The 24,252-nt window shown below is 46.6% G+C and overlaps 1 long non-coding RNA gene across 1 annotated transcript; it reads right to left on the bottom strand.

Moving 5' to 3' along the window:
• Window positions 1–1,117: 1,117 nt before the first annotated feature.
• LOC128086282 (uncharacterized) lies at window positions 1,118–6,805 on the bottom strand. The gene is made up of 3 exons (XR_008209320.1): window positions 6,765–6,805; window positions 2,278–2,380; window positions 1,118–2,139 (listed from the first exon to the last, which is right to left on the bottom strand). It is a non-coding gene; the product is annotated as an uncharacterized LOC128086282 (long non-coding RNA).
• Window positions 6,806–24,252: the final 17,447 nt, after the last annotated feature.

Below are 24,252 nucleotides of genomic sequence, written 5' to 3'. Positions count from 1 at the left end.
AGGTCAGCCTCTTCTCCCAAGTAACAGTAATAGGACAAGTGGGATCTTAAGTTGCATCACGGGCGGTTCAGTTTGGATACCAAGAAAAACTTTTTCTCAGAGAGTTGTAAGGCACTGGAAGGCAGACTTTTTCAGGGAAATTTCCCAAATCCGCTCCCATCTTGAAGCTCTCAGTCACTGGCAGGGCTGTCAGATTTCTCTGCTCTTCAGCAAGAGAAAACATCTCTGGGCCCTGAGCCATCTCAGCACAGCTCTGAAGCTCCAGTTCTCACAGTATCCACGCCTGCCTCCTCGCTGCCAGCCTGATGCTGCCGGATGGCCATTCAAATGCTGGGCACGTGGGGGCTGGCGCTGGGGAGCGGGCTGTGGGTGGCCACCTGCTGTGACAGGTCACTTCACCTGCTCTACCCCAAAACGATGAACTCAGCTCTCCATTCAGTCCAGCTGCTGTCCAATTTTGGAGGCAGGGAAAGAGCTGCTTCTGCTGATTTTGTCTGCCTTGCCAAAGCGAATTTCATGCATGAAAATGTGAGATAGGTTTCTCTCCAGCACTTAGGGATAATCAGCCAAGACTGATTAAATGAAAGTATGAAAAATAAAACCACTCAGGGATTGCTATCTTTTGAAGGCAATGCATTCAGTTATCAGGTGTGCTTTGATGACGCTGTTCCAGCAGTGCGTGTCTTATTTCTTCTGGTGCTCAGATCATTCATAGGATAACCCAAACTGCTCCTTCTTACTGACAGTGCCACCACACATGAGAAAATGTGAATGTAAAAATCTGAAAAGTAAAATGTGTGACATTGCCCAGCAGTGATAAATAGTATGGAACAGCTCCAACACCCTGCTCATGTTACATCCATCAGGCTGACACAAACCAGGGCTCATGCTCTAGACTAATTATTTTTGCACAGTTAGACATACCATCTCTATTCCTGGTATCTAACTTATCTCTTATGTATACATAAGCTCAGTAGAGTCCTTATAAACAAATTTGGAATGCATTAATAATAGATCTATGGGATATGGTGCATACTTGCATGCTTGCCCAAAGTCCAGAAAAAAATTACTAGTTTTACATAAGTAGTTTTTTTCTTTTTTTCCCTTTATCCTTTGTGAAATATAGTGCCTCATGAAAGCTAGCAATTATCCCAATTTTCTGATTCTTTCTCAGTTATCCAGCCCTCAGTGTGTATGCCTACAACACATGTGATGTTGGTGGAGCCCTTCTGGCAGCACCGCATGGCATTTACTGCTCAGAAACCTGGCAGTGACTCTACACATTCTTTTCTCATGTCTTATGTTGAAGATGTACAAGTTGCTTTGCACTGTGTAACCTAATGATGATGACTTTACTGCCAAGGTAAACTTTTACATTGTGATATTAAAGGTTAAACCTTGATTATGGTGTGACAGCAGTCTGGATCTTCTTTTCTGTACACTTCATTTTGTAAATTATCTATTTACTTTCTTATCAAGACACGAAAATAGACTGTAAATTCTCCTGCCATCCTTCTGAAGAATTATTACTCTGATCCCTCTCTAGTCTTGCAAAGTCTATGAGATTTCAGCATTCGCTTGCCAATATTATCATGCATTTTCAGTCTTCTTTTAACATCCATTGCTAGATGATCAGGAACAATGTTAAATTAGGTCTTAAACTATCAAATTCGGCTTTCTTGGAATGAGTTTAAAATGGACTCATCTGTGAATATGAGCAGTTGTGCAGATGCTGTTTATTTGAAGTTGGAGGGCAGCACTTTCTGTCCTCGATGGACTGCTCTGATAGTGGGTCCAACTCAGTATCTGATTTCCATAAGACACCTCATTAGAAGTCCGTGCAGTAACACCTATAACTTGTTGAGCTGAGCACAGCACTTTATGAGGCTGCCTCTGAAGCTGTGAATGTACTGGTATCACTTTCACAGAGGTGTGTTGACAGGTACAGCTGACACAGTGACCCCAAAATCTTTCTGCAGCATTTGTGGCAAGAGCCTCTCTTTCCAACCCAGCTGGCACCAAGAGTCCCTCATCCCACATGGTCCCATTGCTGCATCTAGAATCACATCTGCAGCTCAGTATCATCGCTGCCAAAGGGGCTTGGCTGTGAGCTCCAGGGCATGCAGGGCAGGGCAGGGACTGTGTGGGCAGATAATAGCAAGTTTATTGTCATCACATTCCTCTAATGCATGTGCTCATTCAGAGAGTTATACAAAAAGCTCTTTGTGCTTGCAGATGCATTGCTTCCATTTGTTTTCACAGAGAAGAAAATGATACCTGTGTGAGGCAGCCCACAGCCATTTCCCTGCTACAGTCACCACTAAGAAATATTTCTTAGATGGACACAGCCCTCAAAAGCAGCTGTGCATGAATACAGCACCTGCAAGGCATCAGACACGAAGAGTTTTATTGTTGGTTTTGTCTGTCTGTCAAGAAGCAACTCCAAAATCTAGATGGAGATAACAGCAATTGGTCGTAACGATAACATCAGGAGCCTCAGCCCAGGGTGAGGTCCCTCATGCTAGAATCCAATAAGATACATAGTGAGAAGAAGTTCTGTCTCCAACGTGCTCCTGGCCGTGATCTGATTGAGCTTGCCAGCCTGCTGGGAAGCCACCAGCTCCTGCAAATGACTGAGGTGCCAAAGGGGCACTTAATGGGAGAAAAAGTTGAAGAACACCAAATAAATGATTTGCATCAGTGTTTATGGTAGAGGAGCTCAGGGAGGCTTCTACAGCAGTTATTTTATACAGGGGCTAAGCAGAACCTGCTCATACTCATTGGATGAGGTGCTACGAGATAGGTTTAGTAGCTTAGCGGGTAGTAATAGTGATAGGAGGATGGTTGGACTAAGTGACCTTGTAGGTTCTTTCCAACCTTCTGATTCTGTGATTCAGATGCAGGAGAACTCTTAGAACAAATAAATGACAATAGCAGTAACAAACCAGCACAACCAGCCTTCACACATATTTATACATTACATATTTACATAACGTATATAAACATGCTGCTGTTGAACTAAGCATTTTGGGATATAGCCTGCTTCTTAAGTTGGTCTTGATGCCAGAACTGCAAAGGGGATCTATGGTGCCATTTCCAAAGCTAGAAGTCCAGAAGTTATATAAGAAAATACGAACCAGTGTTTGTTGCCCATGCCATTAGACATGAATTGTACAGAGAAGAGGAATTGCCATGGTTTCTGCAGAGAGCTGTGGCTCCATTACCTGTGGTAAATCATTGAAACAATCCTCTTCCCAGGGGCTGCTCAAAGGTTGTCAGCCCTGAGCACCTTGATCCAAGCTGGTCTGCCCTTGGCAGGGAACTGGACAAGACAGCAAATAGGACTGCAACTCCATAGTCACAAGTGACAAGAAAAATGCACTAACCTACTCTGTAACTGAACTGCAATATTCATTGCCACAGGACACCATTCTAATCAAAAGTAGTAATGATTTTAAAAATACAAGCATATTAATTGAGAAAAGATCTGTTGATGGCAAAAGACACAGTGAATTGGGTTCAACTTCTAGCATCAGAGATCTCCACAATGTAACTGCATATACTGCAGAAAGCTCAGTCTTGTGCCCCCCCATCTGCTAAGCACACTCTGGACTCCAGCTGTATGTTACCGGGAGGATTATGGTATTACATAAGCTTTTATTTTGACCAGCGTGGCTGTTCTCAGGCATAAGGAAGCAAGTGGTGTATGTAATGTTGTGCAGGGGGAAAAAGGCAGCAGCAAAACCAATGTGAATCATTGCTTTTGGAAACTAATTGTCATCAATTAGCCTTTCACCTTTGGCTGACAAAAACTACCTCTTGAATATTCATTTCAATTAACTTGCCTTGACCAGGCTGTCACTCTGGGATTTGTTTCCCCTGGATGCTAGCTGGCACAGGATAGTTATTGTGGCATGGAGGGCCACAAATGGGGCTGCCAAAGCAGTATGCCTAGCTATTTGTGAACAAGCAGCTTTGGATTTGTGCACTCAAGTGTTTATGTCAGGAGCATGGAGAAGTAAGCTGGTGCAGTGTGGCTTTGTCAAACAGGCTCAGAAACAGCCTGACTTACAGAGAGTTGTTAGTGGCCCAACAGGGACTGAAAACAGAAGGCTGTGAATGTTATTTGATGTTTAAAACAAACAAAATGAAAGAATACATGAAAATATACAGTCAAGGGAAAAGAGAATAAACAAATAAATCCTCATTGACTGCAAATCATTTGCTCATTTCTTCCCAGCAGGATGAGTTTGTCTTTCTCAAAACCCAACAAATGTTTTGGAAAGCAAGAGGCTGTCCAACATCCACACGTTATGTCATGCAGCCACTCCTTCACACTGTCATCAGCATCCCCATGAAGTCCACGAGCAGGCTCAGCTGTGGGGCCAGGAAAGCTGGCACATGTGGAAGGATATGCTCGTGGAGCTGAGATGTGGCAGCTGAATGGCATTGCAAACCAGGTGCTTCAGATACTCAGCAGTGATGTTTTTCCTTCTCTACACCAGCCTACCCTATTGTGTCACATTGCTCCAGTCTGAATAAACCATAGATCCCAGCCATTGCCTTTTCAAAAATCAAAGCTCAGGGAGCCCTGGCAGTGTATAAAGCGCTCCTCACCCCTACCCCAGTGGTAATACTTAGGCCTGACTGCCCTGCACAACTTCCAGTGATTGCAGCACCCAATCACTGGAAACCAACATATCTATTCAGGGCACATTCTGTTCCTCCACAAATCATCCACACATTTCCTTCCTTTCATAAATGCTGTGATAACAGCTGAAAAGTGAGAGAAAAATAAAGCTGTGTGATATATGTGAAATGCAAAATGGTTGCTCTGTTCTGGCACCATTTGTGTACTCGTTTCTCCCCATCAGCCACAAGAAGGAGGGTCATAAGTAGAACAAGGAAGGGACTGTGAGGGAAGGCAATGTTTTTCATTGGGTTAACTGGTACAGTTAGTCTCACTGTGACAGAAGACTCTTTTAGCCATATTTATATTGAAAACTCATCCTTAGAAAATAAAGCTCAGAAAGTCAAAAATAATTGAAGAACAGAGGTACACAGAATAACGGAGATGCTTCCTGCCTTCCTGAATCCCAGCACAGGAATATAGTGCCCTGTTACCAGCACACAAGCAGAAGGCAACATCAACATTGTCCCTTACCTTTCTGAAGATTTATCAGTTGTAGTGGCACCTGTTCCAAGAACATTCCTACATATTGTATCAATAGAGCCAACTCTAAAACCCCTCAGGGATTAAAACTCATACTGAGATATAAAAGAAATCTGTGCTGTCAGACCTCAAACACATGACATAATAATCATTAGAGATCATACCACGTGTTCTTTAGTTTAAAGAAAATAGCCCCCAGCCTCTTTGGCTCTGCTCAAGACTGCAGGGTTTGATCAAGCAAGAATGGTGGCAGCCCCTGTGGAGGAGTTAACATGCTGAGAAAGCCCCATCCTACAGGATAAAGCACCACCAAAGGCTCATTTTAATGTTGCAGAGTTGAATAAGCCTGCAAACAAAAAATATATCATTATCTGGCACATGTTGTAATTCTTGTTCAAGCATTTTACATAATTTGCAGCTACTTTCAACTTCTCTGTTCCCCATGTGGCATTGTTCGACCAAGGGGAGATAGTAAGCTATCTATTCTTGGAACATTTTCCATTGCTTATTGTCATGTGGCTTCAGGCCAGACCCTAAAGGAGAAAAAAAACACATACATAACATCAGGAGTATGAATAGGACTGCCTAGTGGAAATCAGTGCAGCTTTAAGGAGTGGTTAGGTAAACACTTCATTACCTCTCTCACCTACAGTTAGGGGTAAGAAGGAGCCTCCAGGTGATGCCAGATGAGTCAAAGATCAGTCTCGTTAGATACAGCGTGAGCACAGGTTCACCATTTGTCATTTAAAAATGATGAAGGAAGAGCAAGGAAATACATAAGAAACGTCTTTACCTTACCTGCATGTAGTCAGATGCATCTTTGAGACAGCAACATCTCAATACTGCCAATTAAGATCACTTGGGACTCATTAGATGATACAAACCTCTGCTTTGCAATTTCACAAGTGTTTGTAGCTACTGAGAGTGGCCCTCTGCCTCCATTTAGGGGCACATAGGGCTCAGGTGTGCCTCTGCTCTGCTGTGAGCAGACAGACCCCTCAGCTGGCATGAAAAAGCTCCTGCATCTTTAAAGGCAGATTTCCCTGGCTCAGTAGGTAAAAAACACAGGGGGATACCTGACATACAGAACGCTGTGGACATTTTTCATATGTTAAAGGTGTAGAAAGAAGTGATTCACTTGAAGCAATTTGTTATTTTGGTGCTCACTAAAGAACAGAGTGACTTTTCTCTCCTACAAGTGAAATCAAACCCAAAGCATTAGTATTCATGCTAAACCATGGAAATGTTTGTTTAAAAGTAAATAAAAGCATCAGTGACTAATTCCAGTCACAACCACCTCACAGCATCATCCATTTTTCTCAGAGTAATTCAACAGTGCCTTAGGTGTACATGCAATAAATACTAATTAAACCATGCTGGGGGCAATGAGCATACCTCACCTCGTGTGCAGACACAGTGCTTCAGAGAGGATACCAAAACATTATTAGAGTGTGTACAATTAACAAACACACGATTAGAAGAGTAGTGTGGTCAGGATGGTATTTAACAGGTTCACAGTTAGAAACAAATACCATTTTGTTACCAAATTTCCATTATGGTGGAAAGAGTAAATAAAAAATGAAATACTCACCCACATCCAAGGCTCTCAGTAGAAAACACCAAAAGGAGAGATCTCCAGAAAGAGACCCTTCCTAGGTGGTAGTCAGCCTTAAATGGGATCTAGGAAAGGTGAGGACAGGCTCCACCCCTCTCAGTCACACAGGTGAATTGCCTTCACCTGTGCTCCTAGAGCTGCTCAGCCTTTGCCTCAGGTGCTCAATCAGTGGTTCAGGCTGTGACTCAACAGTTTCCATACAGAATGTTACAATTTTTCTGCAGTAAAAAAAAGTGGATGCACTTGGGAGGACACAAATGCCTCATAATAAGACAGATTTGATGCAATATCCACATCTCCCTTGCAACATGGCTCAGGCTGATGTTCTGGAAAAAGTCGTGTCTCCAAACTGTAGGAAATCAGCTTTGGGTATTTGTTTCACAGCCTGCAAATACTCTGGAGTCTTGCACGAAGTGTTAATTACATGAAGGTAGGGTTTATTTGCATCCCAGATGCTGTGGCATGTTCATTTCACAGAGAGAACAGAAGAATTTCTCAGGCTGCCACTCAGCGAAACATCTCAGACCAAGGTGATTCCCTGTGTGGCAGTGCCAAAGACTGATGCTCGGGCTGGGCTTCTCCAGGCACAGTGCCAGGACATGTCCTGTGGAGCACCACTGTGCTGTTTGAGTGGTGTAAATGTGGACAGATAAACTCACTTGCTGAGTCTGTGTGAGAGATCTGTTAACTCTGTAGGCAGATAATCTCCTTATGCTGCCTGCCTCAGCTGCACGCAGCTTTACTGCAAGGGAAGCAGCCTTCTCTGCATTGCAGGATGCAATTACAGCGAGGCTGTCCCCACACTGACAGTTCCGAGGCAGTGCTGGAGCCACCGATGCAAGCAGAGCTGCCTGCAGCACCGTGCCCCCATTTCAGCCAGGTGGGACAGACAGACTCCTTCACGCTGTCTTGCTGTCAGGGAGTCTACGTCTGGTAGCAGCTGCAAAATGGATGTTCCCTCAGAGGGTGTTTTCTTGCTTTGTTTGTCTTTCCTATCCATTTCTTTAAAAAGCTGCCATGCAATTTGCCATCCTGCAGCAACAGGACTCGTCCTGCAGCAGCCCTCTGCAAGTGCAGGGCAGCAGGGAAGGAGGGACACAAGCAGGAGTGTGGTAGTATCGGTATTTTGAACTTCTGCCCCAGCCTCCAGGTTTCAGCCACTCTTAGAGCAAAGGTTGCTCATAATTTTCTTTCTGAAGCACCGTCTCTTTCTGTTGTTTTATTGTATTACGTGGGTGTGATTAATTCCCTCCCCCATGGCTACTGTTGTGAACTGTTTACAATCTCCCAACAAGTGTCTCCCCTAACCCCTCAAAATCACTCCAAGATGCACGACTCAGATTTCACAGGTCTGGCTTCTTCTTATTCTCACGTCTCTCCTCAGTCCTTGTTGCCTAGGCATTTTTCTCTTTGCCCTTCTCAGCATTTTTTAATTTAATTTGTGGTGCATTTTTGTGAAGACAAAAATAGAGGAGCAGGATCACGGAGCAGTCTTGCCTGCAGCAGCCCCACCCCACTCGCCATACTGGGCTATGCTCTGCAGGCATGGAGTGCTTCCTCCAGCTGCAATATGCACTTAACTCCAGAAGAATATCTGGTTTGAACCCTTTGCATTGTAGGGCTATGCGAGGCAAAGTAAACCTGACTTCAACATCTGTGTTAGTTATTCTCAATGCTTAGCTTTCAGATTCCACCTACTGGAGGAATTGCATTAGCTCTAGGCTTGGGTGTGGGTTTTTTTCCTTCTTATTTATTCTGTGTAATAATACAAAAACAGTGATTTTAAAGGAGTATTCAAAAATCCCATTTCAACTAACATTCTACATTTGAAACTTGGCTCGAGACAGATTGAGACGATCGTGGAGAAGGACTGAAGGCAGGCTCAACATGGAGGTAAATTCTCTATCAGTAAGCCATGACAGGTGAATAAACACTGAAGTAATATAAATTATCAAAAGAAGAGAGGATGATAATCATAGCTGTCACTGCTATCAATTTCATATCAAAGAAGCACTGTTCCCTGGAGAGACAGAACAGCCTTAAAGTAATAAAAGAACAGTATGAAAGTACTACTTGCTAAGCTGGGTGATGCAGTCAACGAGTCTGCTAAGAGCCTTCTGCAATGAAGTCCAGCAGTGTCCCCAGGGCAATGGGTAAGAGATCCCAGTGTATCCCTTGAAAGGAAAGGGGCTTTGTGAGATTCACAGAGACAACAAAAGGAGAGGCAATGTTGAGTTTTGCTTTCTCCCTTTCTGGCTCTGGGTGACATTAGCTGTCCCAAAGCCAGGAAGCTGGAGAGATCTCTTGGTGCAGGGATGAGTTGCAGCTTGTGGTTCAAATGCCTTTTTGCCTTTGGCCACATTTCTCAAACCAAAGAGGGACAAAATGCTCCTGTTTCCAAGCGTCCTGTTCGTTATCTGCATCAGGATTTGGATGCGCTTGTTATCATCTGCAACCCTTCAGACATGCTGTGTTTCTGTACAGGGTTTTGACCCACTCAGCTTGGTGGTCTTTGTCTAATGGCAGACTTTGGCTTTATGTCATATGGAACAAACACATTAACAGAAAATGATCACACTTATTGAAGAGATGCCTGAAATGATGCCCCACACAAATTACCAGTCAGGATTGACAGTAATGACAGAACAAGAGAAAAAGGGCTGAAGTCAGCTTTCTCCAAATCAAATTTGGATTCACATGCAATTGCTGAAGCAAATCCTATGCACATCTAGCTGTACTCATTCAAAAGAGTGAGGGTGTGGCAAACATTCTGTATGCAGGCCTACAGCAATAGCATCAGTTAGCTAGTCCTGATCGGTTCTTTAACTAAAAGATTGTTACTCAGTAGATCTTGCAATAGTAACAGCTGCTAAGGGAAGACCTTTTCCTGAGAAAAATGAAAAAAATCAAAGATCGTTTTTTAAAAAAAGAAAAAGGAAGTGTCAGGGAGAAGAACTGGCCAGCTAGTAACATGATTCAGAAGTATCGAATGCAATATACAATAGGAAGCCAAGAAAATGAGACTGATTTGCCAAAGATGCTCTCACCACTATGAGGTCAGGGCCCTGATGTGCCAGTTTCCAGACACCACAACATCCTTCCTGCAGGCATGAAGAAGGATAGTGGCTGGTCATTAACCAGGCTAAAGACCTGTGAGGAGTCCAGCCTCAGCTCCTGCTGGGCTATTATCTCCAATTAATTTAAATACCCTGTGACATTACTTCTCCTCATGAAGAAAGAGTCTCTAAAAGCTGTTAAAAACCTCAAGGCTGTGTAGTAGAACTTATAGCTTTGATAAGTGGAGACAAGAGGAGGGTCGTTTGTCCAAATTAAATAGGCAGATGCAGAAGTATACTTGCTGATTGAATCCAGAAAGGAAATCTTTGCCCTCGAGACAAAGCCAATTAGTGTGACTCGTGACTGCATGTCCCACAAAAGGCATTTTGTGGGAGGAAGAAGAAAAAGTCCTTATTAAATTTTGAGAAGGTGATGTATTTCTTGTCCTTCATTCCATACAGTGGGCAGAATCTTTCTCTAGTGATCGTAACGGCCTGTGCCTCCTGTTTTTTTTTTGTCCAACATGCAAGACTGCAGCTCCTCTGCTTTTCAATCTCTAACTCAGCACAGGACCCACCAAAACTTGCTGATCTCCACAGCAAAATCTTGAGAATATGTGGCATTTTTCCAGGGACTGAATGCTAGATCTGACTCATATTGCCTATTTTGTTTATATACTCACCATATTTGCTACCCACTTGTGCATCAGCATAGCTCATGTCACCAAGTTAGAAAATGAGACAGACTTGTCAGAGACCAAATACAATCCTTAGTTTGACTCAGCGGTGTTTACGTAGTGCTATCCAGATATAATGTGCTGCTACAGGTTGAATGACACCTAAAAGGGCAGCTTGTCAGAGCTTCCCAGTATTTACCTGCCCCCAGAAAAAAGCCCAGCATGCTGAAATTAATTGGCATCCTCTGATAGCTTCAGAAATAATAGAAATCAATACACATGATTTGCAATTGAAACCTCTCTGAAAAGACTAGCTGGCTTCTCCCAGTGGTAGGAGTGACTCCCACAGTGGGTGTTCCTCTCTCTCCCCAGACTCTTGCTCACAGCTGCACATAGAATGCAAGATGATCCTGATTTCAGACTTGTATGTGTGCAAAAGCTTGATTCATCTGTACTCCTGGCTCCAATGCTGACTGTCTTGTCACTGGCTCTGGACAGGTGCTGCCATGTAAGTGACAGGAGAAGTGGCTTCAGGAGAAATGCAGGACAGGGCATGATGTCCTGCCTGGACCAGTTGCTGTGCTCACAGCCACAGGTGATCCTGTCTGCAGAGTGACAAGGAATCACCACAGATAGCACCTGCATAGGGTGGCTTCCTGGGACAACATCCCATGTTACAGTTCAGGATATGTTGGTTTTATGCATAGCAATATTAATCTCAAATCTGGACCCAGGTTTCTATAGCACTCAGCTCTTCCCACTGTTAAGTCTCCAGCTTGGCACTTCACTTCTCTGTTTTGTGACAAAGCAGCCACCAGCTGTGGTACTACACAGAGTTGTGACCACAGGTAACTGCCATAAGATGAAGGAGCAGATAAATATATTCATGTATAGATTCTACTTCACCATGTAAATTCCCTTGGTTTAAAAAAGAGCAACGACATGACAGGCCCCTGCAGTGATGCCTTCATGCCATCAAAAGGGAACTGATAGAGGAACAAAGAGATATGGCGGAATTTCACTTTTTTAATGGGTGGTTTAGATGCACTATTTGGCCCTGAAGGACTTTAGCTATCAAAGCATTCGGTACTAGAGGGGACATGGTCCTGCAGCAGCTCAGAGCATTGCTCAGTTGGTGGGTGATGACACCCTGTCTGGCACCTTGCCTGGGATTCACATGAAAATATATGATATTCTGTGACCAAACGAGTTCACATCAGGGATTCTTCTGTCCAAGAAATCTCCCATATTATTTCTGTCAGAGAATTCATCTCTTCTCCTGCTGGAGAGCTACTGGGTCCCTCCGTGGTGATCATGCCAAGCAATGGCCATAAGGTGCTGTGTACTGTAGGTAGAGAAAGAAATGGCACTCACATGCCTGAGGCCCCAGGCAGGCTGGTCCTTCTCCAACAAATCTCTTCCCTGATTGCAGTCCCTGAGCTGGAGGCTGTGAGGCTGTAGAGGTTAATGGCAGCATCCTTTTATCCATAGGATCAGAAATGAGGAGGGGGGGATGTACCACAGCCTCTCCTGTCAAGTGCTGTTCACATTCCCTGTTGGTCAGGATTGGTGCTCGTAAATAGCAGTAGAGACCATCTCAGCATGTCCCTTGTTTCTGGTGTGAACAGGTGCAGCTGGATTTTATTTATTTTTCAATTCGATTTAAAGAAGGAGAATAATCTTTAATATATTGGAAAACTTCTGTAATTCCTCAAAGACCCTACAGAATATGATAAAAGCCTCAGGATCCCTGAAGTGAGTAACAGACTAGGAATGCTGTTGTCACTTTCATAAATCAAAAAACAGAGCAATTTTCTTGAATTCAGTCCTGTTATTATGGTTTGCCCCATTTCCAACACGAACCACCAGCCCTCCTCACTATATGTAGCTCTGTAATTGCATCCCCTGAATCCAAGAGGATATGTTAACTCTCGCAGAGGACAAGTTCGCCATCTCCAACCAGTAATTCCTATGATTTGTGTTCTCATGGCAGCTCAGAGTCTGTAGAGATAAGTGGCAGAGCTCTGAGCATCTCGCATAGCAGAGGAGCTGGAGGGCACTGTGCAGAAGCGATGCAGGACAGAGAAACGTAGCACAGAGTCTGCCTCCAGACTTGCGAACTATCACCCTTACTCTGACTTGTGCAACAGCTCTCTGAGGGGAGGAAAATGGAAAACAAAAGCATTAGGGTCTGACCTAAAGGTTGGATACAGTCTATTAATTCGAGTAACAATGAAGTTCAGTTCCAAATACGCCCAATCCATCATTGCTTCTGTGTTTCCCAGCCATTCAGTGTCCTATCCACACCCTCTTGCTAAAACTTAATCGGCAGGAGGGAGAGTTATTGTTCCCTAACATGCTCTTATTTTATTGCTTAGGTCTGGACCCATTCCTGTTCTTACAATTTGTACATGTTAAACATTGTGTGCTCTCAATATTTACCTATTTTTAACCCTGACTCATTCTGTTTATTTCCATAATGCATGCCTTTCTGCATCTTACTTCTTGATGCTCATATTCATTTTTAAACTACAGAATATCCTCATTTATTTTCATTTGTAAGCACTTCTGTAGTTACTATTTTTGGCTCGGTTTTAACCCTTCTTGTCCAGCTCCTCTGTTTTCTGGGATGTGGGAGGTGGAAACTCTTTTGCAGTACAGGGGCTGCCGCAGCCCTCTGCACCCTCAGCTCGCAGCAGCTGCCTGCTCATCACAAACACTCACCTTGTTCACGCTTTCCTCTGCAGAAATGCCTGTGCCCCCCAAATCACCTGATGAAGCATTCCATCTCTTACCCTGTCGTAGCACAAAGACAGAATGAGAAGTGTCAGGAGACAAATGATCTCATAGCTGAGCTAGCAAGCGAAATTCAAAATGAAGATGTAAGTGCTGGATCCTGGGGGAGGCTGATGTGGTCAGCAAAGGAAAGAAGCCCCCACCCTTGTACTGCCCATAATGTATCTTCTTCCCCTTTCAGCTGCCCCTCTCCCCATCCCCCAGGGAGGCTAATTACAAATGTAGAGCACGCAGGGGCTGCGTTAACATCACTACACAGCAGATGTGGAGCTGGGGTTGTCAGGAGGCTGCGAGTGACCCCTGACCCATGAGGCAGGGCCACGATGAGGCCTCCACCACCCTACTGGGGAGGCTGCCTGGTCCTCCTCCCCAGCAGCCAACAAAGCAGCAGGCAGCAGGACTAATGCCACTCTATGAACAAGCCGGCATCAAATAAGCGAGGCTGGAGGCTTTCTTCCCCTGTAATACAATTTGCCAGTGACTGGGAGCCTCCCCTCACGTCGCTGGGGCCTTGCTCAAACAAATCAGGGCGGGCACTGCTTGCACAGCTGCAACATTCTAGGAGTTATTTTCTCCTCCTTTGTGTCATCCCCTAAAGAAAAAGGAGAAAAATAAATACAAATCCCGTTTGTGCAGGATATGACAGCGAGGAGCATTGTGCTGGGCACTGCTCATCCTCCTCCCACCCCCTGGACACGACGCCCGCCCTCATTAGTCGAACTTTTCATACAGAGACTGCTGCCTGAATTAATTTAGGATCTTTTAGTGGATCCTATTCAGAGCGGCTTAAAAGGGCTGCAGCTAAGTGCAGAGAATCCATTTCTCCTCACCACTAATGGCAAGCGCACCCCTTTCAGCGCATACACTAGCTGAGGAAGGGTTAAATAGAGGCCAGCCTCCCCATATGCCAGGGGCTTTCAGGCCTAACCCAGCAGCTCAGCTGCCCATGCCCTAATGGTGCTGGCTCATAAAGGCATTGTGCACAGCTCGACTAACCCTCCTTCCTCAGGGCATGTCCATGAAAGGGCCTCTGCTGAATGCACGCACAAAGGGGCTCATTCCCTGGGAGATATTTAGACTTCTCCAATGGGCTTGTCTGCTTGCATTCCTCACTGCTCCTCTGTTCCCATGCCACGTCTCTTTTAGAGGCCTGTGAGTGACAGCCAGGGGCACGAAGTGATGGCGTAGTGTTCCTGGCCTGGTGTCCCCAGGAGGAGCTGGTCCAGGATGCCTCAGCCACAGGACCAGGTAATGGCAAGAGCAGAGAGACGTCACCTGAGCAGCTGACAAAGAAAGCATGCAAAGGCAGGAAATGGCCATGGATAGGGAAGTCCCCTGCCAGAACAGGCAGAGAGAGACTCCCTAGTGCTCCCACACAAGATCTGCTGGTTAAAATGCACTCCCTCTGCAGCAAGGAGTGGGGTGAGAGAGAGCAGAGAGAGCCCCTTTTACAAGGCCTGTAGCTTCTGATCCTTTATATGAAAAATTAGCATCATAATACTTAGCAATATCACAGTGCCTTTGATTCCTCTCCCATTGTCCCTCTGAAAGACGTGAATGGCATTGCCTACTGATAATTCTCAGCTACAGAGCTCTCTTCAGCAGAAGCTGACTAGAATCACCTTGCTCTACAACCAGCCCCATGGAGTCTTGCTGAGCCCAACACAGCTGGCCAGCCTACAGAGGTGCAGCATTCATACTGGTAGCCCAGCATGGTAGGAGAGCAATCCAGCAGGCTTTCAGCAGAGCCTCCGTGTTCCTCTGGCAGCTATGGGCATTAATTAGTGCTTTGGTTGAGGGGAGAAGTCCTCCAGTCTGGCATACCACGAAGATGAGTAGAAAGTCAGTGTGGGAACAGCCTCCTCACCGGTTTTCTTAGTCTTTTTGTGCAGATGGATAAGAGATATTTGAAAAGTCCAAAGAATACATTGACATGAAGCCACTCCCCAAAGATAACGGCCACATATGCAGCTTTTGCAAAATGGCCCCCAGGCAGAAAAAGCCTTTAATTCAAATATATTGTTGGCTTTCAGAGAATTACTGAGCTATGAGTTAACTTGAATTTTAGGAAAAAAAAACATGAAATAAATAATCACTTTTTTTTTTTTTTTTTAAAGCAACTCAGTGATAAAGCTGAGAAAAGTTGAAGTTAATAGGAATATGTCAAGAATAAATCACATCAACACAACCCAATTTCCTTCTAGACAGGGTAATAGGCTTCGTGGACGTGGCAGGAGCAGTCAATGTCATGTGTCTTCAGCGAGGTTTATGACACCGGTCTTACGTGACACACTCATAAACAAGTTAGAGAAGAATGGCCCAAAGGAAGTTTCTATAGACTGGGAATAAAGATAGCTTAAAGCTGCTCAGTTAATTGTCAGGTTGAAGCAATTTATCAGCCGAGATTTTGCAGTGATCTTTCTTGTAGCAGATGTTATTCAATGTTTTCATTAATGACTTAGATGATGGAATGAGAACACACTTATTAAATTTGCAGGTGGCATTAATCTAGGAGAGACTGCAGGCACAATTGATAAGATTAAAATTTAAAATGGTCTTGATAAGATGAAGAAATAATTTGGAAATAACAGGAGGCACTTCAATAAAGAGAATTACAAAATGGTATACTTAGGAAGAAATAAACAAATTCTTAAACACGGAATGGAGCTGGCTGGATGGGCAGCGGGTTTGCTGGAAGCAGAAGAGCTTATAGAGGATCACACATGCAAGCTTTTGAACGTAGTTACCTTTTGATGAAAAAATAAATCAAAATCATATTGGGATGTATGAATGCAATTGGTAAACAAAATGAAGAGAATCTGCTTTGGTCAAGAAAAGCCTTCTCATTGGTGCTGCTTCCAGCTTTGGGCACTGCTCCTCCAGAAGGGTGAGAATCAAAGAGGCAGAGTCCAGAGGAGTCACACAAGATCTGGAAAACACAAGCCGTGAGGAAGGAGTTGGGCTAATTTATTCCACAAGAGAGGATGAAAACAGCAGGAAGAGCAGCAAACCATTCTCTTTGTTTACTGTGGATAAAGGTTTTGGTTGAAGCATAAGAGGCTCAGATTAGATGATGCAAAAGCCTTTCCTGCTGCAGGGACCACTCAGGATTGACATAGACTGCCCTTATATCCAGGTAACTGATCATGGAGCTGCCTCCTGGTGCTTTGGGTGCACAAGACCCACTAACCATCGAGTTACCAACTTTGAAAAGGACCAATACTTGCAAACAGCTCAGGGGTTGCCATCACTAGGCAAAACAGCAAGTTTTTTCAGTAGAGTGGGGTTTTGCAGTTCTCCTGTTCTGGAGCAAGGATCTGCCCCATCTGAATGTGGCGGTCCAAGTCCAATTAGAAACATGCCTGCTGTCCCCTGGAACTCCTGTGACCAGTAATATGGTGACAAACCTCCCTGAAACAAGCTTGTTTGTTTTCCTTCACTGCTCTCTTCCATTTGCTAATAAACAACCTACACACATATTTAGTCCCATCTAATCTTATGCTTCACTACAAGTGGAATTAAATTGGTTTCTCTTGTATAACAGGAAAAAAAATCAGATGCAACCTACGTTATTTCTAAAAGTCAAGGGCCCTCTGGAATTCAAGCTGGTCTTTATTTTTCTCCCAGACTCCCACTTCTCCCTACTGTTTTGAGGAGAAACAGTCTTTTTCTTCTTTTTTGCCAGTAAGCATCCTGGAAGCTTCCCAGGACCAGATGCACCCAATTTCTGGGATTTGCTGCAAGTGATGGTTTCTTCAGCTTCAGGAGAGGTGAAATGAGCCCAACTGCTGCCATGCCCTGTCCCCTGCTGCCTGCACTGCTCAGCCCCATGGCCTTGTGCGGGGCCTTGGCTATTGGCACAGGAGGTGGGCAGCCAGCAGCTGTGCAGCCCGGCGCCAGGCACGTTGCATCACTGTGAGGCTTAAGGCAGCCAAGACATTTCAAAGTACACATCCTTTACCTTCATATATACATTGCCTTAGCTTAAAATACTGTGATGACAGCTGGTTGTTATAACCCAGGCAGTTGCTCTCTTACAAAGCACCTACAGGTTTTTGTGGACGATTGCACGAAGGTCTTTTGCAGTCAGAGTGGTTGTTCTTTGGCACATATTAACCTAACGCTTAATAATTTACAAGTAACAACAAAACTCAGTAAAAGAGGAGAAACCAAAATTACAAAACTGTAGGCAGCACTCTGGGAGTCACACATGTCCTGCCATACCTGCTGCATCCTCTGCCTGGATCAGGGATGTGCTGCAGGAGCTGCCACTACTGGCATCCCCAGCTACTGCTCAGTTCTGCCTTTGCCTGGTGTTAGCTTACTTGAGGGACTGGTGTTTGTACAAGTGTCCTTAACTTTTTCTACTCTCAACTGACACTTAAAGACAAGGGCTTGCCACGCTCATGCTTACAGGAGACAGCAGATCAAAAAGAGCTCTGCACTAAGGCAGAGTGGGCAAAGGCAACCAGAAGATCACCCTGCATATTATAGGCATTAGAAAGACACAGATGGGCCTGGCAAGGGGCTCAGGCCCCTGGACACATAACTGATGGACTTCCACAAACCTGAGCTGAAGTTAATGGGACAAATCACTTTTGGTTTCAGGAGTAAAGTATGTGAACACTGTGGGGTTTTTCATCCTTCCCCACAAGGATTTTCCCTATTAAAAGGAGTGAGATTTGTCAGACGTGTACCTAGGAAAGCTGCTGAGTGATAATTGGTTTCTACTCCACTTCTGTATCATTTGAGAGTACACAGCCTTTATAGATCCACTTCCAAACACAAGTTGGAGTTTGCTCTTGTGACAAGCAAGTTTGAGCAATTATGGGCTTCACAATCTTTCCCTCATGTCCTTTCCACTAAAATGGAGCTGTACCTGCTAATTAGGTTTCCTCTCAGTATTCCCAGTATTCCCCATAAAGCAGATTCTCATCTCCCTGGCAGTGTTTGTTTTAATTTTACTCCATTTGTCTCCTTGACTACCTGGCCCTACTTAATTCCATGTGCCCCAGAGAAATTACATCTTTCCAAAGGATGGAAAAATATTATCAGTTTTACTTGAAAGTATGGGCAGAGGTCACTCTCTGCTCATCCTCTGGGGTGTAGGCACATCCCTGCAGCTAGGAGGGGCAGTGGGCAGGAAGAGGACCAAGTCTGCATCTCTCACTTCAGAGGACCACATCTGCACCATCATCTGTGCAATGCCTCCTGCCAGCTTAGCTTTGTCTCCCTCCACCCCACACCTAGCCCTAACTGCAAACCCCACTTTTAGGGGCCCTTTTCCCCTCATTCCCCAGACCTCGTGATGGCTTTAGTAGGAGCTGGCTCCCCTTCTGCATGAGGGTAGCTGTCTGTCTGCCCAGAAGCACAAGGAGGGCAGCTGGAGGAAGCCTTCTATTTACCCTAATGGGACTGAAAACACGTTCAGTAGATTGCCAAAATATACAGAGAGCAGAACTCAACATGCTGGAAAATATGGGAGTTGGCAAACGCATTTGTGGCATTAAAAGTATACACGTAAAGGTGCCAAGCATTATATTTGCATAGTTAGCAGGCACTGGAATGTTTCCATCCCCAAGAGTGCCACCAAGGCACTGCTCTCCAAGGCAGGGGTGCCTTCAGTATTCAATCTTCGGCTGCCAAGAGCTTCAGGATAAATGCATGCATGTCCAAATAGGTCAGCACCTGGGCATAATGCATACTTTTCTCCTTGCCCAGCCTCAGGGGTTTTCTATATTATTAAAGACTCAGTGATGGGTCTCCCATGCCTTGCATGCAGATAAAGATGCTAGTAAAGTCCTATCAGCAAGGGGACTGGGATACCAGAGAGGAAAGCTGGAGTATTCAGCACAGAAGTTCCTCTGCCCCTGCTCTCCCTCTGCTCTGGTGCCATGGTTCCTGGAGGAATAGGTTACAGGCTGATACTCACTGTTTTCTTCCTCATCCACTTTGTGATAAGGCAGATTTTTTACCAAGCAGGGAGCAATCTGATCTCATGCTTATTTTCATAAATGCAGGGAAGAAATCCTGTTTCCCCTGCTCTGAGAATTTCTTTCATTTCTCTGCTTCCATATGACAATAATGAACTTTAGACTAAATAAATACGCAGCTCCAAATTGCAATGAAGCTTTCCCCTTGGTGCTGCTGCTGGGCTGCTTACAGGTGGATTTCAAGGCATGCCAAGAACCGTAGATGTTGTCGGTGCCTTTTCTTCTTATTGTACAGCACCTATGCATCAACCCTAAACACTAAGTGCTCCAAGTTACAAACTAGAGCACAGATGCATTGGAAATGAGTACTTGTATAACATCCCAAACAGTGGGGTGTGACACCCTTTCCATGCTTCTGCTGAAACCCTCAGTCCTTAGGCATAGTGCGGGGGCTGAAGCAGTTAACTGCAGAGAAGGCTGAGCCATTAAAAGTGATGGCCTATATATGCCAAGAAGCCTCACAGTCGCTCTTTGATGTTAGATTTAATCCACAGTTCGCTGTGCAAGCATGGCTGGTTGTACAGCTCCTATAAATTAATTACAAAGGCTTTGTCATGCATGCAGAGAGGGGCACAGTGCTGCATGTGCTGCACGCAGTCACGTAAGGTGTCGGGGGATAGCCCACCAGGATTCCTGCTCAGCCCACAAGGTTTGCCCCTCTCTGATGTCCTACTCATGAATTGTTAACTCCACCTGAGGAGCCCTAACCCTAACTCTACTAAGAGGGTTGCCCTAGATGGGGCACTCAGGGAAAAGGCAGTGTGTTAGTCAACTCAGGGGTGACCCTGTGCTACTTCACCCACCTATTTACAGCAGATCTCATGGCCTCATGTTAACATATATATGCTCCAAGAACAGCCCCTTGTGAAGACCAAATGTAGAGCCTTTAGGGACAGGAACTACAGCACTGCTACTCCCTAGGCTAATAATGAGACCTGGTGCCCAGACCAGAAGGTGTCCAGAGATGAATTACAGATGAGGGAACTCTGAGGTGCTACAATATCTCACCCAACACAGCTCTTCTGCACATTTGCTCCATCGCTGTTGAGAGGAGCACATTACCCCTTGCCTCCAGGCATGCCACAATCTTTCATCCAGCAACCACTAATGGGCAGAGGAGGAGGCCAAGCAAACTCTATGGAGAAATCAGGCTCCTTTCCACAGTGCTGGTCAACCACTGAAACAGGAGAGGCACCTGATCCCCCATCCCACCAGGCAGAGGTGGCTGCCATCCACAGACCTTCGAGCTGCTGCAATGGGACATGGGCAATGGGACGACTCCTGCCCTGCAGCCTGTCTGTCCTGGGAAAAGTACATGTTCTCACACTTGGTACAGCTCTAACAGGAGGAAAGGCAAGAAGCTGTGATGGATATGAGAGTTTGGACTGGAGGGTTTAATTATCCCCTCTGATCTTACACCTTACAGATGTACCACTCAGTGTGTTTTCTGAAGCATCTTTCAGAGGAAACCATAGGAAATATTTTCTAGTGTCAGAAAATGATGATCTAAAGGGTGAAAATTGAAGTCAGTAAGATCTCAGTGTGCTGCAGGGACAACAAGACAATCAGATACAGAGCATCAAAGGACTGCAATGAGGACTCTCATGGCTGCTCAGAGCTGATGGGGCGAGTAAGCAGAACCAAAGGCAGTGATAAGGCAACAGTGAGAAAGCATGGCCAAGTTTTGAAAACAAGGATGACAGTCCAGAGGGCTGTGGGAGGCTGCTGAAGGGACAAAGAGGGAAAATATTCTTGACATAATCTTCTTTCAGCTGATGGAGCTCGTGCCCATCCTGATGGGACAAGGAAGCTCCCTGCATCTGGTGGGTCTCCACCAATGATCCCTGCACAGAGGGACACATTGAGACCCTGGATGGCACCCTCGCAATAGCTGGCTGACCTGGGATTTTGGAGGCTTTTCCCCCCTGAAAAAGCCATTTCAGCAAAAACATTGAGGAGGTCTCGTGATGCTTCAGGTAAAGTTGGAAGAGATTGTTATGTTCTCATCCAAGTGGCACCTGATTCTTCTGCTTAATTGGATATATACAAACACATTTAACAACACAGGTTCACATGCAACACTCTAAATGCCCTGAATCAAAATGCTTTGTTGACCTGAAATGTCAGTTTTTGAAATTTCCTTGAAAAAAGGACAGAAAGTACAGCAATCTGGAACCTACTTTTTCTTCTTTCTAGGCCTCCCCACTTCTCGCATATCAGAAACCGCCACTTTCTCAGCACGTTTTCTGTGCAACGTGGGTTTGTCTGATGGCAGCACCCTCAAAAAAGAGAGCAGCCTGGGGACACCAAGCCCACCCCAGGTCTCTGTGCTCCCCTTCCCATCCCCAGAGCAGACCTTGCCTGAGCCTAGCTGCAGGTTAAGGCACAGTCCTTGTCATCATATCCGCCCTCCAAAAGGAGCAGGGAGGGAGCAGGTCCGATGTGTCACGCTGGGGCTGCAGTAGTGCCCTGTGCATATTCAGTGGTGCGGACAAAGGCGTTGCCCAGAGCTTTGAATTAGAAGCATGCGGGTGGGAGGTGGGATCGAACAAAGCAATCGCTGCCAAAGGCCTCGGGCTCCAGTTTATGGATTCAGATCTTGTCTGAGGGCAACACGGCCACGTTTGTGCTGCTGTCAGGAGCTCCTCGCGATGTGGGGTGACACAAATGCTTGGATCACTTCTGCAAAATGGCATTTGCTCCTCACTGCTCACCCCGATGCCACAGCCTTGACTGTTGCCTGAAAACTGCTCATGGGCTTTGGTAAAATTCTGAGAGATTTCTTTACATGCAAATTTCTATTTTAAAAAGTGAACACGACATATTTTGACTTGCCTTGTTTGACAATATCACAGTTATTTCACTTCAATAATGTAAAACATGGTTGTCTCATTTTGTTCTGTGTGCTTTTGTATTACACTGCAATATTTCAATATCGTAGAGCACAGATGGAGCACAGACACTGCTTTAGCTCTTGTATATGTGCTTTGGCATTATCACACTGAAAATTTTATCGTTAACACAGTGAGATGTTTCACCAGCTCCAAGTCAGGACTGCATTTGTTAGGGAATTTTGAATTTTTTCTTTGAAAACACAAATTCAGCTTTTCTTTTCCCCGTTTTCAGCAAACCCAGCCACTGAAATGTCAGATCTCCCCCAGAAGAAATGCTCTGTTTCCTACAGCTTCATTGCTTGGCCTCTGGGCAACTCTCATCTCAGTTCCCAGCAGAGGATCCTTCTGCTTCTGAAAGGACCCCTTGTGCCGGGGGTGACCTCATCGCGGCGCACACTTCAGGACTGCTTCCCATTATGGTTTGTCCATGGGGTCTGAGAGAGTTACATGGCTTTCACCCCATTCCCCCTCTGTTTGCTTCCTCAGCTGGACATACTGGGCAGAGAAACGTGCCACATCACACATCCTTGCCCGAAATCCTTGCTCAGAAAACCGAGTGGCGGCAGCAGGACAGAGCTAGAGCCACCTGCCGCTAACACTGCTCCGTGTGCCAAATGTTTTCAGCATTTGGTGTCTGTTTCTCACGTTTCCACTCCCCTTCTCACCTGGCCTGAGCTAACTGAAGTGTCTTAGTGCCTGTGTGCCCCTGCTGGGGATACATGGAAGGATGCACAGATGGAGCTGCCCTGTAGCCCCGCAGAGGAACAGCAGGAATTAGCCAGGCTGCTGCTCACTGGGAGAAGCAAGGGCGAGCCTCCGCGCCCAGGTTCCCTTTGTTTGGTTTTCTGAAGAGAGTTAGTTGTGCGGCAGGCCTCCGGGCTGAACAGCACCACCGAGGGCCTCGCTCCCCTTCGTTGCATTATTACAGGAGCTGGGGACACGCCTGCAGCCTCCGACCTAACCCTGCGCCAGGACAAACCCCCACCCCGGCAGCCTTCCCGGCGGCTTCGGGCTACGCACAGCTTCCCGAAGCACCCCGCGCCTCCTCCCTTCGACCGCCGCTCTTTGTTCCCCGCAGCCCACGGGTGACCTCCGCCGGGGCGGGCGGGGGGCGGCTCGGGGGCGCGGCGGGGCCGGGGCCGCCCCGTCGGGCGGGGCGGGCGAGGGGCGCGGTAAAGCGGCGCCGCGCCGGGGGCCGGGCTCAGTCTGCAGGCAGCGCGGCGCCCGTGCTCGGCTAGTTCTGCTGATCCGCATCGCTGTGCCCATGGGGCAGCGGCTCCGGGTCCCCCCGCCAACGCCGAGACTCGCGGCAGCGCGGTGAGTAAGAGCGGATAAGGAATGGGGCGGCGCCGGTACCGGAGCGCTGCCGGGGGTGGGGAGCGCGGGTCCCACCGGGTCCGGGAGCTCGGAGGGAACCCCAGAGCCGCGCAGGCTGGGATGGAGGAGGACGAGGAGAGCAGAGCAGCCCCGGCGATGGGGACGTCTCCGCCTGCCCGTGCGCTGTGCAACGGGAAGTGCGGGATGGGTGCCGGGGGAGGGTGGGGGAGAGCCGGGGGCGCGGCTGAGCCTTGCGGGGGACGGCGACCGTGTGCTGCTCGGCGAGAGGAGAGCACGTGGGTCCTTCGGTCGGCGGCGGCTTGGGGGCGGCTTCTCCCCGCGCTGCCCGAGGGCTCGGGTCCCGCATCGCATCACCGCGTCCACCTCCGCTTACTCGTGGGGTGACGGCAGGAGCGCGGTGCCCAGGAGTGGCGGGGAGGGGTCGGTCCCGGGGAACGGTGCCTGTGATGGAGGGAGATGTACGAGCCGTGCTGCAGGATGGAACCAGGCGCGAGGGAGTGCGGGATGGGGCGCGGTTGTTCAGCACTTGGAGGCCTCTGAACCTCCCATACCCCTGCAGCGTCGCAGCTCCCCGAGCAGCTGCCCCTGAGGCAGGGCCGGCAGTCCGAGCTGCCAGCGGTTACATGGGTGCTGTGTAATCCATCTCCTCCTGTCTGGGAGGTGGAAGTGCCAGCGGTGACCAAAGCTGTGTTGACATTAGGGCCACCAGC

Source organism: Tympanuchus pallidicinctus, unplaced genomic scaffold (genome assembly GCF_026119805.1).
Source record: "Tympanuchus pallidicinctus isolate F22 unplaced genomic scaffold, pur_lepc_1.0 scaffold3, whole genome shotgun sequence".
NCBI classification, from domain to species: Eukaryota; Metazoa; Chordata; class Aves; order Galliformes; family Phasianidae; genus Tympanuchus; species Tympanuchus pallidicinctus.
This window is presented reverse-complemented; position numbering and strand designations above follow the sequence as displayed.